We start from the raw sequence: 13,070 nt of genomic DNA, 5'->3' as shown, positions 1-13,070 counted from the left end.
AAGAAAATACACACGGGCTCACATGACTCAATAAAAAAAAAAAAAATTAAATAATAGTTGTAATAATAATAATAATAATAATAGAAAATGTAGGATTCGAATATGATTTTTAAAATAGGAGTAATTTTTAATTAAATTGTATTTGTTTGCCCTCAAATAATACGTTATGTCGTCGTTATAAATACGTAATTGTGATAATTAATTTTTTGCAATGGGCGAGGTAAATAAAAAAAAAAATCAATGTTAATTTATAATTTGACACAATTTACAAATAATAATAATAATTAACCGAACAAACAAATATCGTTTAAAACATTATTTAAATTAAAGGTAATAATTTTTATTTTTTTTTTTTGTCCCAATAGGTACGCGCATGCTGGTCCCCGGTTGAGGGGATGATGTAATTGAGAGGGGAAAAAAAAAAAAGGAAACGAATGGAAAGAAAAAAAGAAAATTTACAATTAACCGGGAAAATTGTTTAATATAACAATGGGAGATAGCGTGCAATATTTTTTCGATAGGTGAAAATTACGGGTAATAATTTTTTTTAAAATTCCTATTGTTATTAACTAACTGCCCTAAGTTTACGTTATCATTGTCATTATACATCTGGTAATGTAATAAAATGAGGAAAAAAAAAAAAAAAAAAAAAAACCAAGTAATAATGGTATAAAGTACCTTGAACTTGGGTAATTTCTGGTCGTTGTAAAAGAGTTTTGATTGGCCAGTTTAAAAAAAAAAAAAAAAAATTACTTTCCGCAAGTTGAATGTGGCAATGGTGAGAGAGAGAGAGAGAGGAGAGCAAAAAAAAAAAAATCCTCACCACTTAGTCGAATACCTACGTTACCACATTTAATAATACCATGTAAGAATGTTTGTATATGCGAATAACTCACTTTCATAAAAGTACCATAGAATGGTTTAACCATTTAGATTTTTATTTTTGTATTTTCACGCGTGTAAATTTTCTCCAGAAACAATTTCTTTCTTTCTTTCTTTCTTTCTTCGTTCAAAGTTGTCGGCTTTTTTTTTTTTTTTTTTTTTTTTTTTTTCGGCCAAATAACGGTACACGGATAAGTTCATAAAAATTAGTATATATTCGAGTTTGAGGTCATGTTTAGCTTTCGATGATGTATTCTTCACCACCCGGAACGATGACAATATTATTTCTTTTTTTTTTTTTTTCTTTCCAGTTTGGGCTTCCTGAATTCTTATTTGACTTAGTAAACGAATTCGAGCGTAATGTAAACGTGAGGGAAATTTTAAGGTTTGTTTTGTAAAAAAAAAAAAAAAAAATTTCTTTTACTTCCTACTTGTTTGGAAAGCATTCCATACATGCTTGAATTTGTCTTATTGTGTCCTTGAACTTTTTTTTTTTTTTTTTTTTTTTTTTTTTTTTACCCCCCCCCATGAGTCAAGGGTTAACTTTTTTTTTTTTTAATTTTAGTTTTTTTTTTTTTTTTTTTTAAACATTACGTGTTAAATCTCTCGATTTTCGATTAAAATAATAATAATAATAATAATTAGATGTCATTTATCTTATTTCGTGAATGACATTCTTTTTTATTTTATTAAAAAAAAAAATTTGAATTTTGATTAAATTTTTTTTTTTAAATCGTTGAGATTTCGAAGGTGATCAAGTCAACCTTTAAAAAAAAAAAAAATTTATTTATTTATTTATTTATTTATTAATTCATCCTTTTTTTTTTTTTTTTAATTTTTACATAAGTTAACTTAATTATTAGTTAATTATTTAAATTTTTCTTGTATTTTTTTTGTAAATTTAAATTTACTTGTAATTTTGAGGGGGGGGGTACTTAATTTTAATTTAATTGTTTAAAAAAAAAAATATTGACCGTCTGTTTTACTGATTGTTTGTTTGTTTGTTTAACAACAACATATTCTTATTCTTTCAGGGGTTGTTATTAACGCAATATTTATTATTATTATTATTATCTACTAACGATATGGATAAAAAAAAAAAAAAAAATGGATTTCCGAACGAGATTGGATAAAATTTTCGTTTTATTTTTTATTTTTACACACATTACACCGTGCAGGTAATTTTTTCTTCTTTTTTTTTTCTTCTTACACGTTTTTACTATAAAGTTAAATTTGATATAATTTGAAAAAGTTAATGCTTAGGAAATTATTATGAAAAAAAAATAAAATAACAGAACATTTTTTTTAACATGGTAGAAAATTCCCATTAATTTATATGTAAAAAAAAAAAAAAAAATTTTATTTAACAGGAAGCAGTAGGGAGAGAGAGAGAGAGAGGGGGGAGAGAGAGTGTGTAATGAATTTAATATTTTTATTATTATTATTAATTTAAAACGTAACAAAATTTGCTCATCGATATAATTGAAAAATTGTTAAGAATTCAATTTGATTTAGTTTTTTTTTAACGAATCATTGAATTTCGAAATGATTTTTTTTTCTTTCTTTAATTTTTGTACGATTTAAAAACAGTTGAATAATGTAAGAATAATAATACTTATTTTGAGAAAGAGAGGTATTTTTTTTTTTTTTTTTTTTTTTTTTTCATAGATAGATAGATATATATAAAATCTTAAACATGTGCAATAATTCAATAAAATTGCCATGTCCGGCAACATAAAAAAAAAAATAAGAAATTTTAATGGGAATTTTAAACGTTAAATTACCCTTTAAATTCTTTTTCGTAATTTTTTTTTTTTTTGGGTGGGGGGGGGGGTGATTTAAAAAAAAACAATGTAACATTTGGTCAACAACAATGTTTTTTTTTATAATTATTTATTTTAAATCTTGTTATTTATAAAAACAACAAATTATTGTTTGTTAAAAAGTATTTCAAAAATTTATATATATATATATATATAAATTTTGTTTCGATTGATGATTGTAACGTAATGATAAGTTACTACGCACGTATAATAACTGAAAAAAAAAAAAAAATAATTTTAATTTTCTCTCTCTCTCTCTCTCATGTGGGAAGCTTACATTAATTTATTTTATTTGTTTTTGCAGTTCTTAAAAGTTCAAACTTGTATTCGTTAATGATATCAAACAATAGAAATCGAATCGCACAAATCATGGTGGTGGTGATGGTGATGGTGATGGTGGTGGTGGTGGTGGTTGTTGCCATTATTCAGGTAATCAACAAAAACAATTTCGTATTTCGAATGGAAGCTTAACAAAGCATTCCATTGGACGCGTACATATATAAAAACCGTAGGAAAAACAATTAATAATATTTGAAAAAACGTTAAAAAGGCGATCGAAAGAGAAAAATAAATATCATTTATTATACAAATAGGTCATCATCGGTTTCGAGACACTCAAATAGACAAACAAACAAACAAACAAACAAACGAACAAACGAACGCATACAAACAAACTCACACGCACTCGCACACTTCAAATTGCTTAATCTTTGGACATGATCAGAAAAGAAGAAAAAAAGAAGGAAAAAAAAAAAATCAAGCGTTAGTTTATTATTAATATCCTTGAACCTGTATGCTCGCTCAACTTTCTGGTATGGAAACCTTGAAACAAACCAACAAACCCTGAACTTTCAACATTCAGCGTTTGCAACTCTGACTTTATATATTTGCAACACGAATAAAGGTAATTTTTTTTTTTGTTAACGTATCAGATGACTGTATCAATTTAAAATTGATTTTGATTTTTTTATTTACTTACAAACGATGGATGGTTTGAAAAATTGGAAAGGAATCATTATAACAAAAAAAAAAAAAAAAAAAATTGACATAACGTTTATAAACAAAAAAAATTACATGGGAGATCATTAGGATTGTAGTATGAATAACATAATTACAAATTATATTTACTCAATTTTTCTCAGGAAGTTTTTTTTTGTGCACACAGGTAATTTATCCTAAAATCGTGCCTACAAAAGTTAACTACAAAGAATTTTTTTAAAAAGAACAATCCTTTTGCTAAACGGTTAGCCAATATATACGTTTTGGCAGGAAGCCATGTCATGTTTTATGTATGAGAATAAATGAGAGCAAATAGGCATGAGGAGATAGGTAAGGAGATGGAAAAGTTATTATTAATGAATTTTTTTTTTCCACCGGTAAAAAATAAAAAAAAAATGATTTTCCTGTTATTATCATTTTTTCAGAACTCAAGATAAAGATAAAAAAATTATTAATTAAAAACTTATTAAAGGATGGAAAAATTTTATAAATATGGGGACAATCCCTTGTACAGGTGTTTTTTTTTTTCAAACGAAATGAACCGTGATTTTATTTGTTTAACTTACGGGGTAAGTTTTATATTTATTATTATCATCATCATCATCATCATCATCATAATAATCATTAAAAATTTTTTCAATTCATCAGACTGAATAAAATCCGACGACTCTTTTTTTTTTTTTTTTTTTTTTTTCTTTCTTTATTTCTTATTAACAATAAAAGAAAAAAAGAAAGAAAAAAATTTTTTTTTTTTTTTTTTGTTAAGCTAACCGGTTGTTGTACTTTTTTTTGTATAAGAGTATTAGAATGATAGGAAAGTGTTGTTGTTGTTGTTGTTGTTGTTGTAATGTCGGGCATAGGAACAAACTTTTTAACAGAACCAGGTTTTGAAAAGCTCGTTGATTGAAAAACTAATGAAAGGCGGCGCGAGTATATATTGAGGTCATAAAGGAAATGTTTGAAAGTCGGTAATTGTTTTCAAGGTGGTTTTTTTTCTTTTTGGTTGTTGTTGTTGTTGTTGTTGAGGTAATAATTAATTGTCCACATTTTTTTTTTTTTTTTAATGAAGTTCATCGATTGAATACATATATATGAATACATTATGCAAACCTTATGCTTGAGATGGCACACAATCATTCGAAATAAATAAATGGATAGGTAATCTATGTGACAGGTCAACGACTGGACTTGTCCTAAGATACAAAACCTGCGCAAGCGCATTAACGATGACATTTATTATTATTATTTTCGAATTCACTCCTTATTCACGTTCGAAACCGAATAATTTATTGAATTTTATTATTATTATCATCATCATCATCATCATTATCATTATCATTATCAATCGGGAAATTTACATAATTTTTGCCAAAAAAAAAATTCGTACGTAAAATTTTATAAATAATAATAATAATAAGCACGAGAAAGAAAAAAAAATGGCAAAGGAGTAGTGGGGAAAGAAGGGTAAATATTATTATTATTATTATTATTATTATTATTACGCGGAATGATCGTTAATATCGCATATAATAATAATAATAATAATAAAAGTCAGGAGGATAAATTAATTTAATGCCGTGTAAAATAATTTAAAGTCTAATGGAGGAAATCATTTTGAAAAAAAAAAAAAAAAAAATCCGTTAATTTTATTAGATAATGATTATTATAAATGATAATAATGATAATGATAATGATAATAATAATGAGTTCGTAAAATAATTTTTCAACTTGTTAAGAATAGTTAGTTAGTTATTTATTAATAATATTTATTAACTATTCACTTTGCAAATATTTAAAAAATGATTTATTCTATCTTCCTTTTAGGTTTTTTTTTTTTTTTTTATTTTGTTCGGAAAATAGGGAAAATTACGTAAAGGAACCCCCCCCACCCTCATCCCTCCCCAAATAAATGACGTTTTCGATGGATTGTGGGGAATATATTACCATATAATTTTATTATTATAATTTTTATTTTCTGTGGGAACGTAAAAATTAAAAAAAAAAAAAAAAAAAAAAAAAAAAACGACGTCATTGACCGTTGTTGCACACTTGTATATCTAAAGACACTTTAAAAACGTGTAATTAGCAATTACGGTTTTTTACCATTGCATTTTCCATGTTTTAAAAATTCATCACATGATTTACGTGTCGTAGTTTTTTTGTTTTTTTTTTCATTTTCATTCTTTTTTTTTTTTTTTTTTTTTTTTTTTCCGTATCATCTACTTTTTAAATTTTTCCATAGCATAAAATTTTTATTCAAAAAATAATAATAATAATAATAATTTTTTTTTGGATTTTCTTTCGTGCGATTAGTATAAAAAAAAAAAAAAAAAAAAAAAAAATTTGGATGTTTTTAACGGGCCATGCAAAAAAAAAAAAAACAGGTTTTTCAGTTAAGAAAATAAATTTTTTATTTATAGTAAAAATTATTTTTAACGTTTTATGTGCATTAATAAATTTTTTTTTTTTTTCGCGGTGTAACAAAACCCCAAATAAATTAAAAAGTGACGAATAATATTATCGTAGAAAAATTGCCCGTTGGGGGGGGGGATTTGTGGGGGCAAAAATTTAAAAAAAAAAAAAAAAAATATTTGGGTGTGAGTTTTATAAAAATACCACACGTTAGAGTTAGAATAATATATGTTCCCTCAGGAATTGAATAAGGTCATTTCGTTGTCGAAAGTTGGTAGCTTTTAGGTTTAGGGATTCATTTCGAATTATATCTTGTACTTAACAACAACAACAACAACAACCTTATAGAAAACAATGCTATCAAAGTTTTATCAGAATTTAAACAAAACCTCGTTCAAATGTACGAAATGGTAAAAAATCATGAGAGAGAAAAAAAAATGAAAAAAGCCGGGGGAAAATGTAAACAATCCGCGAATGAAAAAAAAAAAAAAAAAAAAAAAAAAAAACGTATAGGTGTGATGAAATGTTACCGAACGAGTTAAAACAAGTGAAGCGGGTACCGTTAGCCAAGTGCTGTAATACCTGACTCATTCATTAAAACGTAGTTTTCCCTCCCCTCCCTTCCCCCTCCCCTCTTCATTGCTTTCTATCATCTAGTGAATTTTCTTTCTAATTTTTTTTTTTTGTTTTTTTTTTTTGTCGAGAGAGACTTTTTGTTCTATCGCGTTTTACAAATGTTCAAAGCTCAACCATGTGATAGATAGTGATGAGGAGTCCTCCTCCTTCTTAGAAAGAAAAATTTTTCTAGAACACTTTTTAATTAGCACACTCACACACGCACGAAAAATCCGTCGTCGTGTTTGTTTCTTCTATTATTATTATTATTATTTCGGCGATGCCATCATCGATGACATTTAAAAATTTTAATATAATAAATTATTATTATTATTTAAAAACAAATCATTTTCAATTATGATTCGTACGAGAAAACTTTGATTGATTTGCCAAATGGAAACGAACGTTAACCGTAGGAAAGAATAAACAGGTGCGGGGGCCGTTAAAATGATGGATGAATCCGCCATATTGAGCTTACACTTTTATATTAATATATAGGTCGAATACGTTTGAAGGTTTTTGTCATGGAAGTAAGTTTGAATAGGTTTTCTCGTGAGTGTTAAACACATGGTTTGGTTCGGTTCGAGTTTTCTTAACCGAGAGAAATGGACATCCCTATTCGGACGGAAGACTGACCGAGAGAGAAAGGACATTGACCTTGGTTATAACTCGATGCAAAATAATTTTGCCATTCCAAACAAATTATATTATTTTTTTTTTTTTTTTTATACTGACTATTATATCTGACTCTTACTTAACTTTTTTTGGACTTGGTTCGTTTGTTCGTTTGTTGTGTTTAGTTTATAAAACACAACAGGTTTCGTTTTTTAGCCTGTGGCTTTCTTCCTCTTTTTTTTTTTTTTTTTCTCTCAAAACTAAACGTTTATTTTGTTTCATTTATCATGTGAATAAATAAATAAATAAACGTTTAAAATTTCCCCCCCTCTCCCTCCCCCTCCACCCCCTCGTTTCGTAAAACGTTGCAAAGGATGCTGTAAACATATCCGAATTGATTTATTTAAAACTCGATTTGGGCACTTCCTACACTTAAAAAAAAAAAAAAAAAACATTGGGTTTTGTGTTTTATTAAATTCTCGCCATCGTAATTACCTTTTTTCTGTTAAAAAAAAAAAAAAAAAAAAAAAACAATGAAAATTTTTTTAAATGTTTTATTTTGCCAAATATTTATAAAATGACTTTGTCTGTTTTTTTTTTTTTTTTTTTTCGAAAAAAGGATTTGACATTTTTCTTTTAAAAAGTTTTTTTTAAGTTTTTTGTTGTTTGTTGTTTGTTTCTAAACAACAATTTTTAAATAATGTTTGTGTGTTGTCACGGGCGAATAAAATTTTCCGGTACGAGTAATTGCTTTTTTTTTTTATAGGCTTCGAATCGGTGGTTTTGTTGTCGTTGTCGTTGTTGTCGTTTGTTGTTTTTGCAAAATAATTAAGGTACCGAAATATTTTTATGGATTTAAATTGTTCGTAAAATGTTTTTAATTGTTTTTTAAAGTTTTGTGTGTGTGTGTGTGCGTGTGCGTGTGCGTGTGCGTGCGTGCGTGTACAATTAACCGGAAAAAGGGGGAGAAATACACGTAGTTTAAAAAAAATGTCATAGAGTTTTTTAAAAAAAAAAAGGAAAACTCGTTCGATATATCGAAGATTTTTTGACTTTTTACAATATGGCGAAACGAGAAAATTTTAATTTTATAAAATTTATTATTATTATTATTATTTGTCATGATAATTTTTTTTTTTTTTTCGCTACAAAATCCGTTTTTTATTTTTTTTCAAATCTTACATATTATCGCGTAAATTTTTGTGACGTCACGCATATTTTACGTTAGATATTATACATTACGAGTAAAAAAATTATTTTTGTGTTATCATCTCTCTCTCTCTCTCTAGTATAACTGCTAATATCATTCACATATTATTCTCTCGTATGAAAAAAGGAAAAAAGATTTAATTCCCGAATGACTAATAAAGAAGAGAGTACAATGGCCGCCTAATTTTCTTTTTTTTTTTTTTTTTCTTTCTTTCTTTCTTTTTTCTTTCATCATCATTATCATCATCATCATCATTATTATTATTATTATTATTATTTTATTTTATTTTTTTTTTAATTTTATGATTTTATTCTATGTCATTGCCAGAGCGTGAATGCAACAACGACGACATTTTAGTATTTAACGAAAAAAATTCAAATTCCGTTTGTTGTTGTTTTCTTGTTGTTAAAAAAATAAGCTTTTTGTCTGTTTGTTTTGTTTGTACGGTGGTTTGCTTATGTCATTTAAAAAAAAAAAAAAAAAAAAATAATGTCCGACTGCAAAACTTTTCACTAAATATTCAGGTCAGGTATATACGTTTTTTCTTTTTTAAAAAGAAAAATGGAAAGAAAGAAAGAAAAACATTTTCACATACGAGTCGAAAAAAAAAAAAAAAAAAAAAAAAAAACATTTTTTAAAAATACGATTGATTGATTGATTGACTGACTGACTGACTGACCAACCGGTCTTGAATCTTTGACGGAATTTTTTATTATCATTATTATATAAAAAATAAGAAAGAAAGATTGTTGTTGTTGTTGTTGTTTTGGTTGTCGTTGTTGTGATTAAGCGGTAGTAGGTAGAATTTTGTACTGTTGACTCCGATCGACCCACTTCGCGACTGCGGTTGTTCCTCAGTTATTTTTCTTTGTTTGTTTTTTAGAAAGTACTACTAGACCCATTATTATTATTATTATTAGTACGGATTATGATTGAGATAATTTAAACGGGGCGAAGGAATTAGTTTTTCTTTAAATAATAATAATAATAATAATAATAATAATAATAATAATAATAATAATAATAATAATAATAATAATTTTTTTTTCGTGGGTTTTAATTAAAAAAAAACTTTATTCCAGTCGTCGTCGTCGTCGTTTTATTTTCCGCAAAAATTTTTAATTGGGCCTTTGCATTTAAAAGTTTTTAATTTTAGGTAATGACGAAGGGTAACGGTCTCTGGAATAACATTTTCTTATCATTATTATCATTATCATTATCATTATTATTATTATTATTATTATTATAATTGTTTAGGGTTTGTTTGTTACTTTTTTACTCACAAGAAAATGAGTAATTATTATACGTGAATTATTTTATTATTATTATTATTTTTTTTTTTTTTTTTTACTTAAAAATTTATGTGAAATTTTGGAGAATGAGAGAGAGGAAGAGAGATAGAGAGAGAGAGGGGGGGAGGGGGGGAGAAAGAAAGAAAGAGAGAAAGATAAGGATTTTTTTATTTATATTTATAGAATAAAAATTTCGAATTTTTTTTATTTTTATTTTATTGGATTTACCTTAAAAGGATCGATTGTATTTTAAATATGGAAAATTTTAAAACCAGAAATTTTCTGATGTTGTTGGTAGACGTTAAAATTTTATCATTATCATTATTATTATTATTATTATTATTATTAATTTCCAAAGTTGAAAGTCATCAAAAAAAAAAAAAAAAAGAAGACGTTCCAAAAAGAATCGTATCTCATTTTTTTTTTTTTTTTCAATTTTTAAAATTGTTATTGTTGTTGTTGTTGTTGTTGTGTTTGTTGTGTTTCCTGCGTGAAAATTTTAACAATTGTCGGTCGAACTGTTAACTGTTGCGTCCTTGAATTTCGTAATTTGACATAAGACCACCATTGAAATGTTTTATGTGTCCGCGTGCGTGCGTGCGCGCGCGCGTGTGTGTGTGTGTGTATGTATTGCATTGAAATATCATCGAACACATGACTAGACACTGACAATACACGTCGCGGTATCATAGAATGTGTCAGGCCAGACGCTAAATAAATAATAATAATAATAATAATAATAGACGGTGGTGTGCACTCCGGAGTTCAATTTGAAAAAAATTAAACCTTTTTCAATATACTTTTATATATGTGTATAATTGAATTGAGTGACCTTCGTATGAAAAAAAAAAAAAAAAATGCGCCATCATTGCAGCTGAAAACTTGGATCGTCTCTCCTTCTTCTTCTTCTTCGGATGCGATCAATCTTTAACCCTTTACCAAATATTAATTATATCTCACGCCGCCATTCAGATATTCTTCTGAGACTTTCTAAAAAAAAAAAAAAAAAAAAAAAAAAATACTAATGATAAATACACTCTTTAAAAATAAATAAAAGGTAACAGTCGATATAATAATCTGCTTACGTCATTTAACAACAAATGTTTGCGGCCTTCAAAACGGAAAAAAAAAAAAAAACGGCTAACTAATTTTTTTTCTCTCCTCCCTTTTCGAGCCTTAAGTTTAATTTTAAGCGAAATTTTTTGCTAGGGACACCTCGAAAGGTTACAAACACCTCGAAAGGTCTTTAAAGTTCATAAGTAGGTACAAAAACAAACAATGAAAAAGTTTGCACGGAAAAGGAAGGAAGGAAAGAAGGAAAAAGAAAAACAGTTTAAAAACCGCTTCATTCTGGAAATAAATTCATAATTAACGAAATGAACATGGCGTGAAATAACATTATAACAGATAATAATAATAATAATAATAAAAGAAGAAAGCTTTTAATAGGGCATTGCCTTTTTAAATTAGGGTAATCTAAACTACGACGACGACGACGATGACGATGACGACGTGACACGGAGAATAAATTTATGAATTTTTTTGTTTTTTACCGCAAAAAACATTAGGAGAACCGTGCGAAAAAAAATGTTAATGTTGTGTGCAGTATGCCTAAGGTACAGGGAAATTTTCTTTTTTTTTGTCGCGGGGAGTTGGTACACACTGCGATCTTTCGAACTTTGATTAGGGGGGGGGGGTGATGCAAACGATCGAATCGGTAATCGTAAGGATTTAATTTTAACCTGTCGTTAATGTTTTTTAACAAGTCGATGAGAACACGTGTTATTCCTAACGAAAACAATAATAATAATAATAATAATAATAATAATAATAATAATAATAATAATAACGAATTTTTAAAGCGTTTTCCATAAAAAAAAAATCACACGTAACGTTATGTAACGATTTAATATATATTTTCAAGGAGGAACAAACGAATTTGTAGTGGGGGATAGTCGGTTAATTTCTTTAATGATGATGATGATGATGATGATGATGCTATTACCATTTAACAACTGTTAAAGGTTTACGGCATTCTGACAGAATTTGATCTGAATTTGCCCCCCCCCCCCTCACCCAAGGTTGCCAAAATAACATTTGTGAAAAAAAAAAAAAAAGTTAAGGCGTTTTAAAAAACGTTAACAAGTGTGACAAGAATCTGTACACGTCTTACTCGAGTACCTCTTCATCCATCCATCTCTCTCTCTCTCTCTCACCGCTTCTCCTTCCCGTTCTCCCCATTGCGAGGTTCAGGTACGTTAGAACATTTCTGCATGAGAATAATTTTCGATGCGAAAGAATGATCGTCGTAGCGAAACGTAGTCCGAAAAACAACAACCGACAACAACAACAACAAATTCACATGGGACATATCTGTTTTTTCCAAATAACAGTTGAGGCCGAGTACCATCGGTTGTCTTGTCCGAGTATCTCCGAGTATTCAGTCAGTTCGAGTTCGGTTTGTCAGGTGCGAAGTTGTGTTTTAACACAAAAAATTTTTTTGGTTTTTTTTTTTTTTTTTTTTTGGTGATTGGAATTCTCCAAACATAACTGTTCTTTTTTTTTTTTTTTTTTTTTTCTTTTGGGATATTTTTCGTCGAACTCTGTGTTTTTGTAGTACGTTAAAATTTTCTTTTTTTTTTTTTGATTTTCCGAAAAATTTTATTTTATTTTTGGTTTATTTCGGGATTAATTTTTTTTTTCCTTAATAAAAAATTTCTCGTTTCCGTTTCCCACCATTTTCATTCAAGGGCAATCTGGGAAATTTTTTTATTTCATTTAAATACCTGATTTGTTTTCGTATCTCTTACGTCGAGTTTTCTTAATTCAAAATGGCGGATTTACAAAAAAATTTTTTTTTTTTATCAATATATATTATTGAGTATTTCGAGGGAGAGGTAGGGTGGGAGGGGGGAGAGAGAGAGAGGGGGAGGGGTTTCTCGTTATTGCTGCTGCTGCTGTCGTTGTTTTTTTTTACAGTTATTTTATTATTATTATTGTGTTTTTTTTTTTTTTGCTCACGACGTTTTCTATAATATTTTCTTTTTAACAGTAGTAGATTTTTTGACCGTTTTATTCATCAAAATTTTGATTTTCTTTTTTTTTTTTTTTTTTTTGTCCTCAGTGTCAAATAGAAACGTCACGTCACGCCCCCCGAAAAGTTTTTTGAAAATTTGAAAAAAAAATATTTAAAAAAACGGACATGCCTAAAAAGAAAATTTA

This window comes from Pediculus humanus, genomic scaffold (assembly GCF_000006295.1).
Source record: "Pediculus humanus corporis 1103172107436 genomic scaffold, whole genome shotgun sequence".
In the NCBI taxonomy this organism is placed as follows: Eukaryota; Metazoa; Arthropoda; class Insecta; order Psocodea; family Pediculidae; genus Pediculus; species Pediculus humanus.
This window is presented reverse-complemented; position numbering follows the sequence as displayed.